At 37.1% G+C, this 13,477-nt stretch overlaps 1 long non-coding RNA gene across 1 annotated transcript; it reads right to left on the reverse strand.

Moving 5' to 3' along the window:
- Positions 1–763: 763 nt before the first annotated feature.
- LOC131016505 (uncharacterized) lies at positions 764–1,745 on the reverse strand. The gene is made up of 3 exons (XR_009099038.1): positions 1,692–1,745; positions 1,465–1,527; positions 764–916 (listed from the first exon to the last, which is right to left on the reverse strand). It is a non-coding gene; the product is annotated as an uncharacterized LOC131016505 (long non-coding RNA).
- Between the last annotated feature and the right edge of the window lie 11,732 nt (positions 1,746–13,477).

The following is a 13,477-nucleotide window of genomic DNA, read 5'->3' on the forward strand; positions in this document are numbered from 1 at the left end:
TATAGTGTGATGGCCATCTATGATTTCTTTATGATATGAGATGTGTGGGTATTAAAGTGTGCTGTTGTGATATGTGTTCATGTGTGCATTAGGCTATTGGTGCTCTGTATTTGTGGTGATACATCCTGTTATATGCTTTGTATTTGGTGGCGATGGCTGTAGTGTGCTCTGTATTGGTGGTGATGGCTGTTGTGTGCTCTGTATTGGTGGTGATGGCTGACTCAACTAGAAACACCTCTAGATTAACTTGCAATAGAACAAGGACATCCTAGCAGTGATGTCACGCCCCAATTCCCGAAGGAAGACACGAATGCCGGAACGTGACTAGGGGTTGGATTTAAGAAGCGGGAAAGAAAGGGGATAATAATAATAATAATAATAATTGTAAATATTTAATAATAATATAATAATAAATATGTTCATCTCTTTTTGTTAATATTCTTAAAGAATATTAATGTATAGTAATCGTTGTTAGATAATTAAACTAAGTATTATAACATATTTAATATTCAAGTCGGAAAGCTTGGCTCAGCACGCTGGTGGTTTAGAACTAGTCTACAAATGTGTGCGGCTAAGCAGTCGGACATTTAATTACAATTTTAATAAAGTGGTAAATGATGGGGTAATCGAGTCTAGCTCGCCAAAAGGAGTTGACCGACCAGCTCACACATGAAATTGGCATAGCACAACATGATCATGAGGGCTTTGGTCAAGCGTCCAAGAGGGGCCGACTACATGCACTCTCCATCGAGCGATAATTAAATTATTGCATAATAATAATATCATATATATAATCTTTAACTAGCATTTTACATACTCAAAATATATGACATATTTTTTAAATATAATAGCTAGCTATTTCAACATATTGCAGCCAACCCGCCACAGCTGCTTCCGTCTCCACCATCTTACTAACCTGAAAAGATTGAAAAGATTTGTGGACTGAGTACTAGTGTACTCAGTGGGTCGTGCATTTTTGAATGATCATTTTCATATGATAGTCCATGCACATACGTGAATTATAGAAGGTTTTAAAATAAAACATTTAACTTCTATAATCACAAATCATTTTCATTCATTTGCGCGCGCCATACCGTAACACCACTGTTACCCTTATCATTTTATTCGTAGTCCCTGAGCGACCCCTGGGAAGTAATCATTCATTCATTCATCATTAACTAGATGGGACCCCGGGACGAACCCATGTCAGCTACACCATCTAGCCGGATTAAGGGCGAACCCAAAATCCTCATTTCGTCTATAAGGCTCGTGGGGATCAATCCACTACCTTAAGACCGTGCGCACAACTTTTAATAGGTGTGTGAGACCCATTAAAAGCCACAATTGTTAACATAAGAGCATTAAACAGTGGGAGAACGTGAAAACATTTCATGGACATACCACATTTCATATAATAACATCAGAGCTTAATAACTCAAATATATTTTGGAAAATAGAACCCACCTTGGCAATGATGCTGTCGAACTTGAAATATAAACGATTGTCACGAGCTCAACCTTATTGTACCTAACAATAAGTATTTCTTTTTTTTTATTCACATAAATAGATCCCTAATATTTAGTTAACATAATATAATTATTAATAACTAACTAACTATATATATATATATATATATATATATATATATCTACGTGCATGTGTGTGCATGATATCTTATTACATGAAATTACCTTTCACTTAATTGCTGGTCTGACACCTCTTGATATATGAAATATGAGTGTATTATGATTTGTGTGATTTCTTTATAAAACCAGTCGATCCTATATATAGAGGAAAATTGTAGGTATGATTAGTCATTACCATAGGTTACTTTATAGACTACTAGCTTAGCTTACTTAGTCTAGGAATTTTTACACGTATATTGTCATTTTTATTAACTAGAGATGATTGTCTCTTCAATATGGATATATATGTAATACGTAGGATTATCACCTTAGACATATATTTATGTCTATATTCTATCAATATTTATACGTATATTGAATCACCAATTTATGAAACTACTTATACATCTATTATATAATATATATATTCTAAATAGATTTTTAGATAAAATATATTTTCAAAATAATATGACAATACAATGCAGTTGAGCTCATGTGGTGAAAATACTTAAAGAAATGTAAATGCAAATTTTAAATATGATGAGAAATGAATAACGACACATTTATTCTAAAATCTAATTTATTCTAGGCTTAAATAAATCCTAGATTTTTCAAATCTCACCAAATATCCTAGAGAATAATCTAATATTATCTTATGGAAAATCGGGGTGTTACATCCCTCTCTCCTTATAAAAATTTCGTCCTCGAAATTTGCGTACCTTGGTCAATCAATTTGGGGACCGGGCTCGTTGTTGTTTACTTTATTTTAACTCTTTTCTATCGGTGCAATCTTTAACCATGTGTCCTGGTCTTCCACATTTAAAGCAAACATTTGTCCCCATCCGACATTCTCCTAAGTGAGGTTTGTTACACTGGGGACACACAGGTTTTTGTCCCTGAAATTCCCACTGTTGAGGGTATTGCTGGTTTTGCTGCTGCAGTTGTCGTAGTTGTTGCTGAAACTGCTGTTGTTGTTGTTGTGATTGTTGTGGTGGTGGTTCTCTAAAAAATTTTCTTTTCGAATTTCCTTCTTCGAATGATTCGTCTTTCCATTTTCTCTTTTCCATATTTCCACCAAATTGTTGTATAGGTTTCTTCTCTCTTTCTTTTGGTAATAATGACTCAATGTTTAAAGCCCTTGTTAGTGATTGGGCATAGGTTAGTGTTCCTTGACTAGCCAATGATATTGCAATATCAGGATGCAGCCCTTTTCTGAATTTGTCCGCCTTCTTTTCATCAGTATCCACCAATTGTGGATAATATCTTGACAATCGATTAAATTCACGATCATATTCTGTTACCGTATTCTTTTTCTGCCTTAAATTCCAAAACTCATTCTGTCTCTTTTGCCTATAGCATTCTGGAATAAACTTTTCAAATAGCTTTTCCTTGAAGCCTTCCCAAGTCAGCCTGAGTCATAGTCCTTTCGACTGATTCCCACCAGAAGTCAGCCTCATCGATCATTTGGTATTTTGCACAAATTACCTTTTCTTTATCGTCACACCTTATATAGGCAAAGATTCTTTCTATCGTTCTAACCCATTTTTCGGCGTCTACAGGATCACCTAGGCCATCAAAAATCGGAGGGTGTTGTTTCCTGAACATATTTTCGGTATCTCGAATTGGGATATGATTAACTAGTTCCTCATTCTCAGGGTTTCCGTTGTTTCTACCTCGGGTTCTAGTTGCCATCTGTCATAAAAGATATCCTTAATAAGTCTCTCTATTAGCTAACATAACTATGTCCAATGCAACATTTGGATCATTTCATTATATCCTTTTCTTATCACTTTCTTTTATCATAAAAGTAATCACATATTTTCCAACCATTATGCATAGAAGAAATCAACCATGATATTGAAGCATATCTTTAATGCATAACAATATATGCATAATCCATTTCTTGTGAGAAACTCATATGAGAAACTCAATAAAAATATTCCATCAAATATTTTCCGAATAATAATTTCTGCGCGCAAACACATACAATTTTTAATTCATGCTTCTTATATAAATAATATACCTCGGTGGAGAGATAGCTAGCTGGGGGTTGCTGCATTTTAATAATTAATCACATATACCATAATTTATTCATTTATTGATTAATTCAAAGTCAATAATATTACTTTGATATTAATCAGGTACCAAACTGGGAGCGCGGATCCGACAGGATCCTGCTCTGATACCACTCTGTCACGCCCCAATTCCCGAAGGAAGGCACGAATGCCGGAACGTGACTAGGGGTTGGATTTAAGAAGCGGGAAAGAAAGGGGATAATAATAATAATAATAATAATAATAATAATAATAATAATAATAATAATAATAATAATAATAATAATAATAATAATAATTGTAAATATTTAATAATAATATAATAATATATATGTTCATCTCTTTTTGTTAATATTCTTAAAGAATATTAATGTATAGTAATCGTTGTTAGATAATTAAACTAAGTATTATAACATATTTAATATTCAAGTCGGAAAGCTTGGCTCAGCACGCTGGTGGTTTAGAACCAGTCTACAAATGTGTGCGGCTAAGCAGTCGGACATTTAATTACAATTTTAATAAAGCGGTAAATGATGGGGTAATCGAGTCTAGCTCGCCAAAAGGAGTTGACCGACCAGCTCACTCATGGAATTGGCATAGCACAACATGATCATGAGGGCTTTGGTCAAGCGTCCAAGAGGGGCCGACTACATGCACTCTCCATCGAGCGATAATTAAATTATTGCATAATAATAATATCATATATATAATCTTTAACTAGCATTTTACATACTCAAAATATATGACATATTTTTTAAATATAATAGCTAGCTATTTCAACATATTGCAGCCAACCCGCCACAGCTGCTTCCGTCTCCACCATCTTACTAACCTGAAAAGATTGAAAAGATTTGTGGACTGAGTACTAGTGTACTCAGTGGGTCGTGCATTTTTGAATGATCATTTTCATATGATAGTCCATGCACATACGTGAATTATAGAAGGTTTTAAAAATAAAACATTTAACTTCTATAATCACAAATCATTTTCATTCATTTGCGCGCGCCATACCGTAGCACCACTGTTACCCTTATCATTTTATTCGTAGTCCCTGGGCGACCCCTAGGAAGTAATCATTCATTCATTCATCATTAACTAGATGGGACCCCGGGACGAACCCATGTCAGCTACACCATCTAGCCGGATTAAGGGCGAACCCAAAATCCTCATTTCGGCTATAAGGCTCGTGGGGATCAATCCACTACCTTAAGACCGTGCGCACAACTTTTAATAGGTGTGTGAGACCCATTAAAAGCCATAATTGTTAACATAAGAGCATTAAACAGTGGGAGAACGTGAAAACATTTCATGGACATACCACATTTCATATAATAACATCAGAGCTTAATAACTCAAATATATTTTGGAAAATAGAACCCACCTTGGCAATGATGCTGTCGAACTTGAAATATAAACGATTGTCACGAGCTCAACCTTATTGTACCTAACAATAAGTATTTCTTTTTTTTTATTCACATAAATAGATCCCTAATATTTAATTAACATAATATAATTATTAATAACTAACTAACTATATATATATATATATATCTACGTGCATGTGTGTGCATGATATCTTATTACATGAAATTACCTTTCACTTAATTGCTGGTCTGACACCTCTTGATATATGAAATATGAGTGTATTATGATTTGTGTGATTTCTTTATAAAACCAGTCGATCCTATATATAGAGGAAAATTGTAGGTATGATTAGTCATTACCATAGGTTACTTTATAGACTACTAGCTTAGCTTACTTAGTCTAGGAATTTTTACACGTATATTGTCATTTTTATTAACTAGAGATGATTATCTCTTCAATATGGATATATATATGTAATACGTAGGATTATCACCTTAGACATATATTTATGTCTATATGCTATCAATATTTATACGTATATTGAATCACCAATTTATGAAACTACTTATACATCTATTATATAATATATATATTCTAAATAGATTTTTAGATAAAATATATTTTCAAAATAATATGACAATACAATGCAGTTGAGCTCATGTGGTGAAAATACTTAAAGAAATGTAAATGCAAATTTTAAATATGATGAGAAATGAATAACGACACATTTATTCTAAAATCTAATTTATTCTAGGCTTAAATAAATCCTAGATTTTTCAAATCTCACCAAATATCCTAGAGAATAATCTAATATTATCTTATGGAAAATCGGGGTGTTACAAGTGATAAGCTAACCCAATGTCGTCTCTCAAGGAAGATCTTTAAGGACTTTTAATTATGTCACAAGAAAGCTGTAAACTTAAGATTTTTAAACTAAAACATGGAAAGTAAATTAACATGAATTTAAACTTAACTAGGCGAAAAGGAATTATTAACTAACGCTTGTGAATTAAACTTAACTAAAAACTTAATCTTAAAATTATCTAGGTGAATTAAACTATTAAACCCTAGGCAAGAATTAAACCAACTTAAAGTAAAGGAATTAACTAGGCAAATTGAATTTAAATAACTTTAATTAAAACTTCTAATCTAATCTAACTAGGCAGAAACTCAATTGCATAATTTAAATTGCAGAATTTAAAGGAAACGCAGGTAAAAGTAAATAAATAAACTTGATTAAAGAAATACCGTAAATCGTCTCGAGAAGTAATCTGTCACGTAATTACAACTCTAAACGGAAACTAATCTAAAACATGAATTAAAAGAACTACACTAAACTAACTAAGAACAATAATCGAAACTAACACTAGAAAAGCAATAAACCTAAGCTTTAGCTAACTTGGCGGAACTAAAGATTAGGGCAAAGACGTTAGTTTTTTCAATGCAAAACAAAGCCCTATTTATAGACTTCTCCCCAAAAGTTGCCATGCAAAGCTGGACTCTTAAAGGCAATAGAATCGTGTACTTAGGTAAGTCCAGCTGGCGTGCTCTGCAAGTAATCTCCACTCTGGCTGAAATCGCGGCTCGGGAAAATCAGCTTCTCTGACTATTGATTCCTCTGACTAGTGATTCCTCTGACTAGTGATTCCTCTGCTCTGATATGTTGATTTCTCTGGCGAGACTTGGTTCCTCTGGCGATTCACTTCGTCGCTCTAACGCTGGCGCATTTCTCTGGCTTCCCATTTCGCTGCTCTGGCATGCGGGACTCGCTTCTCTGACGTGCCAGAGTATGCACAAAAACATAATTCTTAGCCCAAACTCTCCAAAATTTGCACTCTTCATCTCGAAAACCTAAATCTCCTGCAAAGCATAAAATACACCATAAAACGCACCAATTTCCAGAAGATTATCTTAAAATAAAGCTCATGCAAGCCCCTAAAATTAGAACAATTAAGCATAAATCAACCCCCCCACACTTAGCCTTTTGCTTGTCCTCAAGCAAAATCCGTATGAATCCTAGGAAGAGATTGATTTCAACAATGCTAATTTCCATCCAAACATTCACAAAGTCAATTCAAAATTTTACAATCAACACACATCTCTCGATTATGCAAGTAACTCAAAGTTTAAGAAGCAACAAAAAAGTAATGTAAGCAATTCGATCAGACCCAATTCTCCGCTAGAAGTGAATTCCCTAATGTGATCGCCTTTATAATCAATATCACCATTTTTCACAGTTTGTGTGCTTAAGATTTTCGACAGTTGAGCCATAATTCGTGAAATAAAAACCATTTGGATGTAATCCAAAGTCTTTTCACGTGGTTTCCCATGCTCATAGTTGGACTAGAGGAGCAGAGACTCAGAGCTGTCACGTTTCAGAACAGGCCAGATGTTTCAGAGCTGGCAATTTTAAAGTTGGCAATTCGTCCAACATTTTCACAGATAAGATACGATCGTAGGCAATCACAATGACAACACTCCTTCTAGCATCTACCGGACAAATCACGTTTCACTTTCTTACAATCGTGTTGCAATAAAACTCAAATTCTTTGCATAATCAAGAAACACATATCAACAGTAAAACAAGAATAACCACCAAACAAACACAAACCTGAAACGCGCATCGAAAACCATCTACTCTTCCACAAATTCATAAAAATTAGTAAGATTCGAGACCAAAAACTAAGCATAGAAAGACTAATCTCGCCCAATTGAAAGCATAAACACAATAAAATACCCCCCACACTTAAAGCATGCCATGTCCTCAGGGCACAAAAGAAATAAGAATAGAGGAGAAAACGTCCCTGATTATTGGCATGGGGAAACTGAAGCATCGTGAGAGGCGGTGAAGAGTGGAATTTGTGGTCGATGCAGAGTAGAAAGTGCCCACACTGAAGTAGGTCAGCGCTGGCAGAGCAGCGCGGAGAAGTATAGCGCTGGCAGAGCAGCAGCGGTGGTGGCAGCAGCGCTGGCGGCATATTGAGAATTGCAGCGCTGAAAACAAGACATTCACACCAAGCATCATAGTATCCGCAAAGCAACCGAAACTTAGGAAAAACACCAAAATAAAAATGGAAAACAAAGAACAAGAAAAATAAAAACAAACCACGGTGGGTTGCCTCCCACCGAGCGCTAGTTTTAAAGTCGCCAGCCCGACGTAGAGGATCCCTTAACCAAAATCGCTATGAAACGTCAGCTGAATTAGTCCTCGTGAAAGCACATCAACCTCCAGTTCAGCTGTGGGTCCTCTTAATGAGCAAGCAGAGCTCATTACATTCATCATTCTCTCGAACCAAGAGCTATGTCGAGATCTCTCATTTTTCTTCTACTCCAAGAGTGGTGCACTCTGCACTCTTAGCACGGTATCATCCTTGCATGGCAGCACATCAGCCCGTTCTTCCACAATGGTCGCATCCTCTTTCACAGTAGTTCGCACCTCATGAACGGCATTAACGTCTATTGGAGGCTTGGCCAAAAACTGATCTTCAGCTGGCGTGCTCTGCAAGTAATCTCCACTCTGGCTGAAATCGCGGCTCGGGAAAATCAGCTTCTCTGACTATTGATTCCATAGTCCTTCAACTGTTGGACTAACCATTGGAGTTGTGAACAACAGCTTCCCGCATCAACATATTCAACTTCAGTTGTGGAGGAGGCAACTGAAGTCTGCTTCTTTGAAAACCACGATATGAGCTTGTTGCCTAGGAATTGACAAGTTCCCGAAGTTGATTTGCGATCAATTTTACATCCTGCAAAATCTGAGTCTGAATATCCGGTGAGCTTGAAGTCATCGTCAGCTGGGTACCACAATCCTAAGTTGGGTGTGCCTTTGAGATATCGCAAAATTCGTTTTGCAGCATCCATATGAGCTTCCTTTGGATCTGACTGATATCTTGCACAAACCCCGACTGCATACGCGATGTCTGGTATGCTCGCAGTCAAATACAACAATGATCCAATGATTTCTCTGTATTTAGTTGAAGATACAAATTTTCCTTCTGATCCTAGATCAACTATCCAGTTTGTGTTCATTGGGATCTTGACTGATTTCATGTGCTGAATACCGAACTTGGCGATCAGTTCTTTGGCGTACTTTGAATGATTGATCAGTATTCCTTCACTGGTCTGCTTGACTTGTAGTCCAAGAAAGAAATTAATTTCTCCCATCATGGACATCTGAAACTTGTTAGTCATGATATCAGCAAACTTCTTGCACATGTGTTCGGATTTGGATCCGAAAATTATGTCATCGACATAAATCTGAACAAGTAGAAGATCTTCTCCTTCTTTGAGAGTAAACAATGTTCTGTCCACAGATCCTTTCTTGAATCCTTGTTCAATGAGATACTCAGAGAGAGTATCATACCATGCTCTTGGTGCTTGTTTCAAGCCATAGAGCGCTTTCTTCAGCTTGTACACCTTTTCTGGTCCTGCAACCTCAAAACCTGGAGGTTGTTCTACGTAGACTTCATCGGTGAGCACTCCATTGAGAAATGCCCACTTCACATCCATTTGGTGTACCTTGAATCCTTTGTGAGTTGCGAAGGCTAAGAAGAGCCTGACTGCGTCCAATCTGGCAACTGGGGCAAAAGTCTCATCGTAGTCGATTGCTTCTTCCTCAATCGGAAACATAAACTATAATCTATTCTAAATTCAATCAGCATCTCTATCTAAACGCATTCTATCAATATAATTCACTCAATAGCTCCATCATCGGACTTCAAAAATACTCACATCTTAATCTATTGAGAAAACTTCATCTCATCCGCTATAAGCTAATACTAATATCTCAACACTCTTAATAGCATCTCAATAGTATAAGTAATAAGGAAAATGCAGTGTGTTACATTTTAAGATATTCTTGGCAGAATAGTGAACCACTCATCGAGGTTCTAGCAAAAAAATGGATCGTGAATGGAACAATTAGTTCACCAACTAAATGCGTTCACCGTCGATCTGTCACACCCCAATTCTTGAAACAATAACTATAACTGGGGTACGACTAATCATCTAAATGAACAAGGGAGAATCCTTGTGAAATCCGAATAAAAGGGATAACACTCGGGCTTAGCCCCTTTGGATGAAGAAAGACAGGTATTCAAGTGATACGAATCAATCAACAAACATAATAACTTCAGGATCACAAGTTTAGTGTCATGCTTCAGATAACCAACATTCACTGATCGAAATACTTGAGAGTCAATAGTCTAGGCTCAACAAAAGATATTGTTTAGAGTCACAACATAATAGGTCTTAAGTTAAGAAACAAAAGACAGATACTGGCTAGTTCTACAGCGGAAGTCAAAATAAGGAGTTGAACTCTAGCCTCAGCTCTGCCCCGTCATCACCAGCCATTAACCTGAAAACATTTGAAAGTATTTTTGGGCTAAGTACTAATGTACTAAGTGGGCTGCAACTTTTAAAATATTTCACAATCTATAAGAGCAGTTTATCCAATCTTACTTACATGACATAGAAGATTTTAAAGAGAAATAACTTCTAAGCATGTTAAAACATTTCATATATATATATATATATATATATATATATATCTTTTTGATTGCGCGCAGTTGTCACACTCTACTTTGTTACTCGTTGTGATCCCGGACCTTTTAGCCACCGACGGATCTCTGTCTCCTGCTGACTTGAACTGAGGGCGTAACCCAGACAAGTTTACTTTGACCTCGGGATGCTACCCAGGCAGACCTCATATTTCTCATGCTCCGGAACACATCCAGCCGAGCACCCTTATAACGCCTCTGGTTAGAGTCCGATGGAGATCAACCCACCGAGTCAACTAACAAGTGTACACAATTCTCAAACAACGTATTAGGTCATAAGAGAACCTCAATTGATTAACTGTGCGAGCCTTAAACATGGTAGAGTGCACAAAAATATTTATTGGATAAATAGTTTGTATTTCATGAAACATTTAAGCTCATTAGCTCAATCATACATTTGGAAAATAAGCCCACCTGTATAGGCAATGCATGTCGTTTAACCTTATCTCTGAATCGGAATAGCAGTGCTAATCCTCCTGATGCTCAAGGCCTACAAGAAATCTATTCTTAATAGGTCTCTTAAATCTAAACTCAAGTCATGGTGAAGTGCCTAACATTCTATGATTCACTTAACCGGGTTTTCAAAATTTAATGAATAAATAATTGAAAACATTTCTCTTGAGTTAAAAACACCAACAATATTCTTACTCATCTTTCTTTAATAGTTGGAATTGTAATTAAAACTAATTAAATCATAAATACTCTTATTGCAAAATAAATGCAATTTCATGTCTTGCTTAGCATGTAATAAATAATTACTTAAAATATGCACATAATAATAATATGATATTATTATGCAAATTAAAATAATTAATCAAACTTACTAAGTCTAATTAATTAAAATAGTGCAGTCCATTTAAATGAATAAGGTGCACAACCCAAACCTCGGCCCAATTGACAAAATAAAAAATCGGCCCAAGTGAAAATTTAAAATAAAGGCCCAACACTCAAACCCAACAGCAGCCCTAGCCCAACACTCACACCCCCCTTTTCCTCCCCCATCAGTCGCACACAACGCACACATCAGTCTTTCACTCCCCCCCATCAACTCTCGAATGCTCGACAGTCTCTCTCGACTGCTCGAACTCACGGCCGCTGGAGCTCGCCGGAGCAAGCGGCGACAGGCTCCAGCTCCCTTCTCTCTTCTCCCTTCTCGGCGACTGCAACGACAGCCATCGCCGTCTCTCCCTCAGATCTCTGGCCGACAGCAGCAGATGAAGCAGGCTGCCGCCGATTCTCCCTCGACTCTCTCTCAAAATTGAAACCCACGCCTCACTCCGTCCGAGTCGTCTCCCTCCTTGGAAACGGCGAGATCGCCGCTCCCTCCCTCTCTACTCTGCTCTCCCTCCGTCCGTGGCCGGACGACAGCGGCAGGGCCGCCGCGACCTGGCCTCCCTCTGTGAAAACTCAACCACCGCCCCAACCCATCTCTCTCTCTCTGTGACAGTGGCGAACCACCACCGCTACCACCGGACGGATAGCAGCGATGAGCCGCCGCCGCCTCCCTCTATCTCCCTCGGCTCTCTTCAAACCTCTCGCTTGGCCGAACAGCAGCGGCACCGCCGCCGTGTCCCGCCTCCCTCTCCATCTCCCGTCTCTATTTAATCAGCAAGGTAACTCTCTCTCTTACCCGACTCAGTACATCAACTTAAAATTGAGCAGCAAACTAAAAAAAAAAACCTTTCTTTAAAACTCTTGCTCTTGTTTAGAACGAAAACAATAGCTTTTCTTCAAATCATATATATATCTCATATATGCAGAATGGTGATAATAATTATATACATACATATGTGTCTAACAAATCCATGAATATACCGTATAGTAATGTTAGGTGTAACTGAAATTGGTTTGATGACCAAGGTGTGTAAGTCATGTGTAACCTTTAGAAGGACTCACACTTGCTGGATTTTCTCTTGAGTTGTTTGCTTGCTTGCTTTTGATGGGAACGATGGCTGATGAGGATTTTTCTGAAATACATTTGTATTCTTCAACAAATGCAGGGTGAAACATGAAGAAAATGGGGACTATTGAAGCTAGGATTTACCTTGAATAATGGCAGAAAATGAATGGAGTTCTCCTACTTGCTCTTCTCGTGGAGTTAGTGTAAAATGGTGAAGTGAGTTGCTGCCATGAATCATTAAAGGAGGAAGATTGGCATCTATCTCTTTTATAACTAAAGCATGGAGGAAGCTATATTATAGGGTGGCTGAGTTGACAACCTATTGTACTATGAGTATGGCTTTTGGTGTGAATGAAGTAAGGCTGCAGAGAGGGTGTCGTAGGTGATGGAGAGGTGTTGGTATTTGGTGTACTTGTATCTTACAAATATGTGTATATGTTATGTATAAATGAGTATCAATGTAACTTTCTTTATTGTAATGTAGGAATAATAGATGTAGTAAAATTGTAATGGGAATGTAATTAAATCCTTGGTGCATTTATAAAAGGAATTCCTTTCGAATCTTGCTAATTGAACATGCTCACTTTTTTTTCAAATATTTGAACTCAAAAATATTATGCAATGTAGATAATACAATGATTCATTTTATTGGAATTTAAAATCGATCATTTTCTTTTATTCGGCGTGAATCAACTTAATATCTAAGTTCAAAAATTATTCTAAACTTAGCTAAAAGGAACGGGGTATTACACGATCCCGAATTCTTCGCCTCTAAGCTTTTTGTTGTTTTCTTCTTCCATAAACGCATTCAACTCTCAATGTTTTGAGAGTATCAAATTGAGCGAAACATAATTTGACAGAGATGACGAAGTTGTTGAAATTCTCGAGCTCCCAAGACGAAGACGAGGCGAGCTGGCTACACCCCTTCAGAAATCGAGCTCATTTGCACCCTACGGGCTGAGGCGGCCCTCCATT

This window comes from Salvia miltiorrhiza, chromosome 3, assembly GCF_028751815.1.
Source record: "Salvia miltiorrhiza cultivar Shanhuang (shh) chromosome 3, IMPLAD_Smil_shh, whole genome shotgun sequence".
NCBI lineage: Eukaryota > Viridiplantae > Streptophyta > Magnoliopsida > Lamiales > Lamiaceae > Salvia > Salvia miltiorrhiza.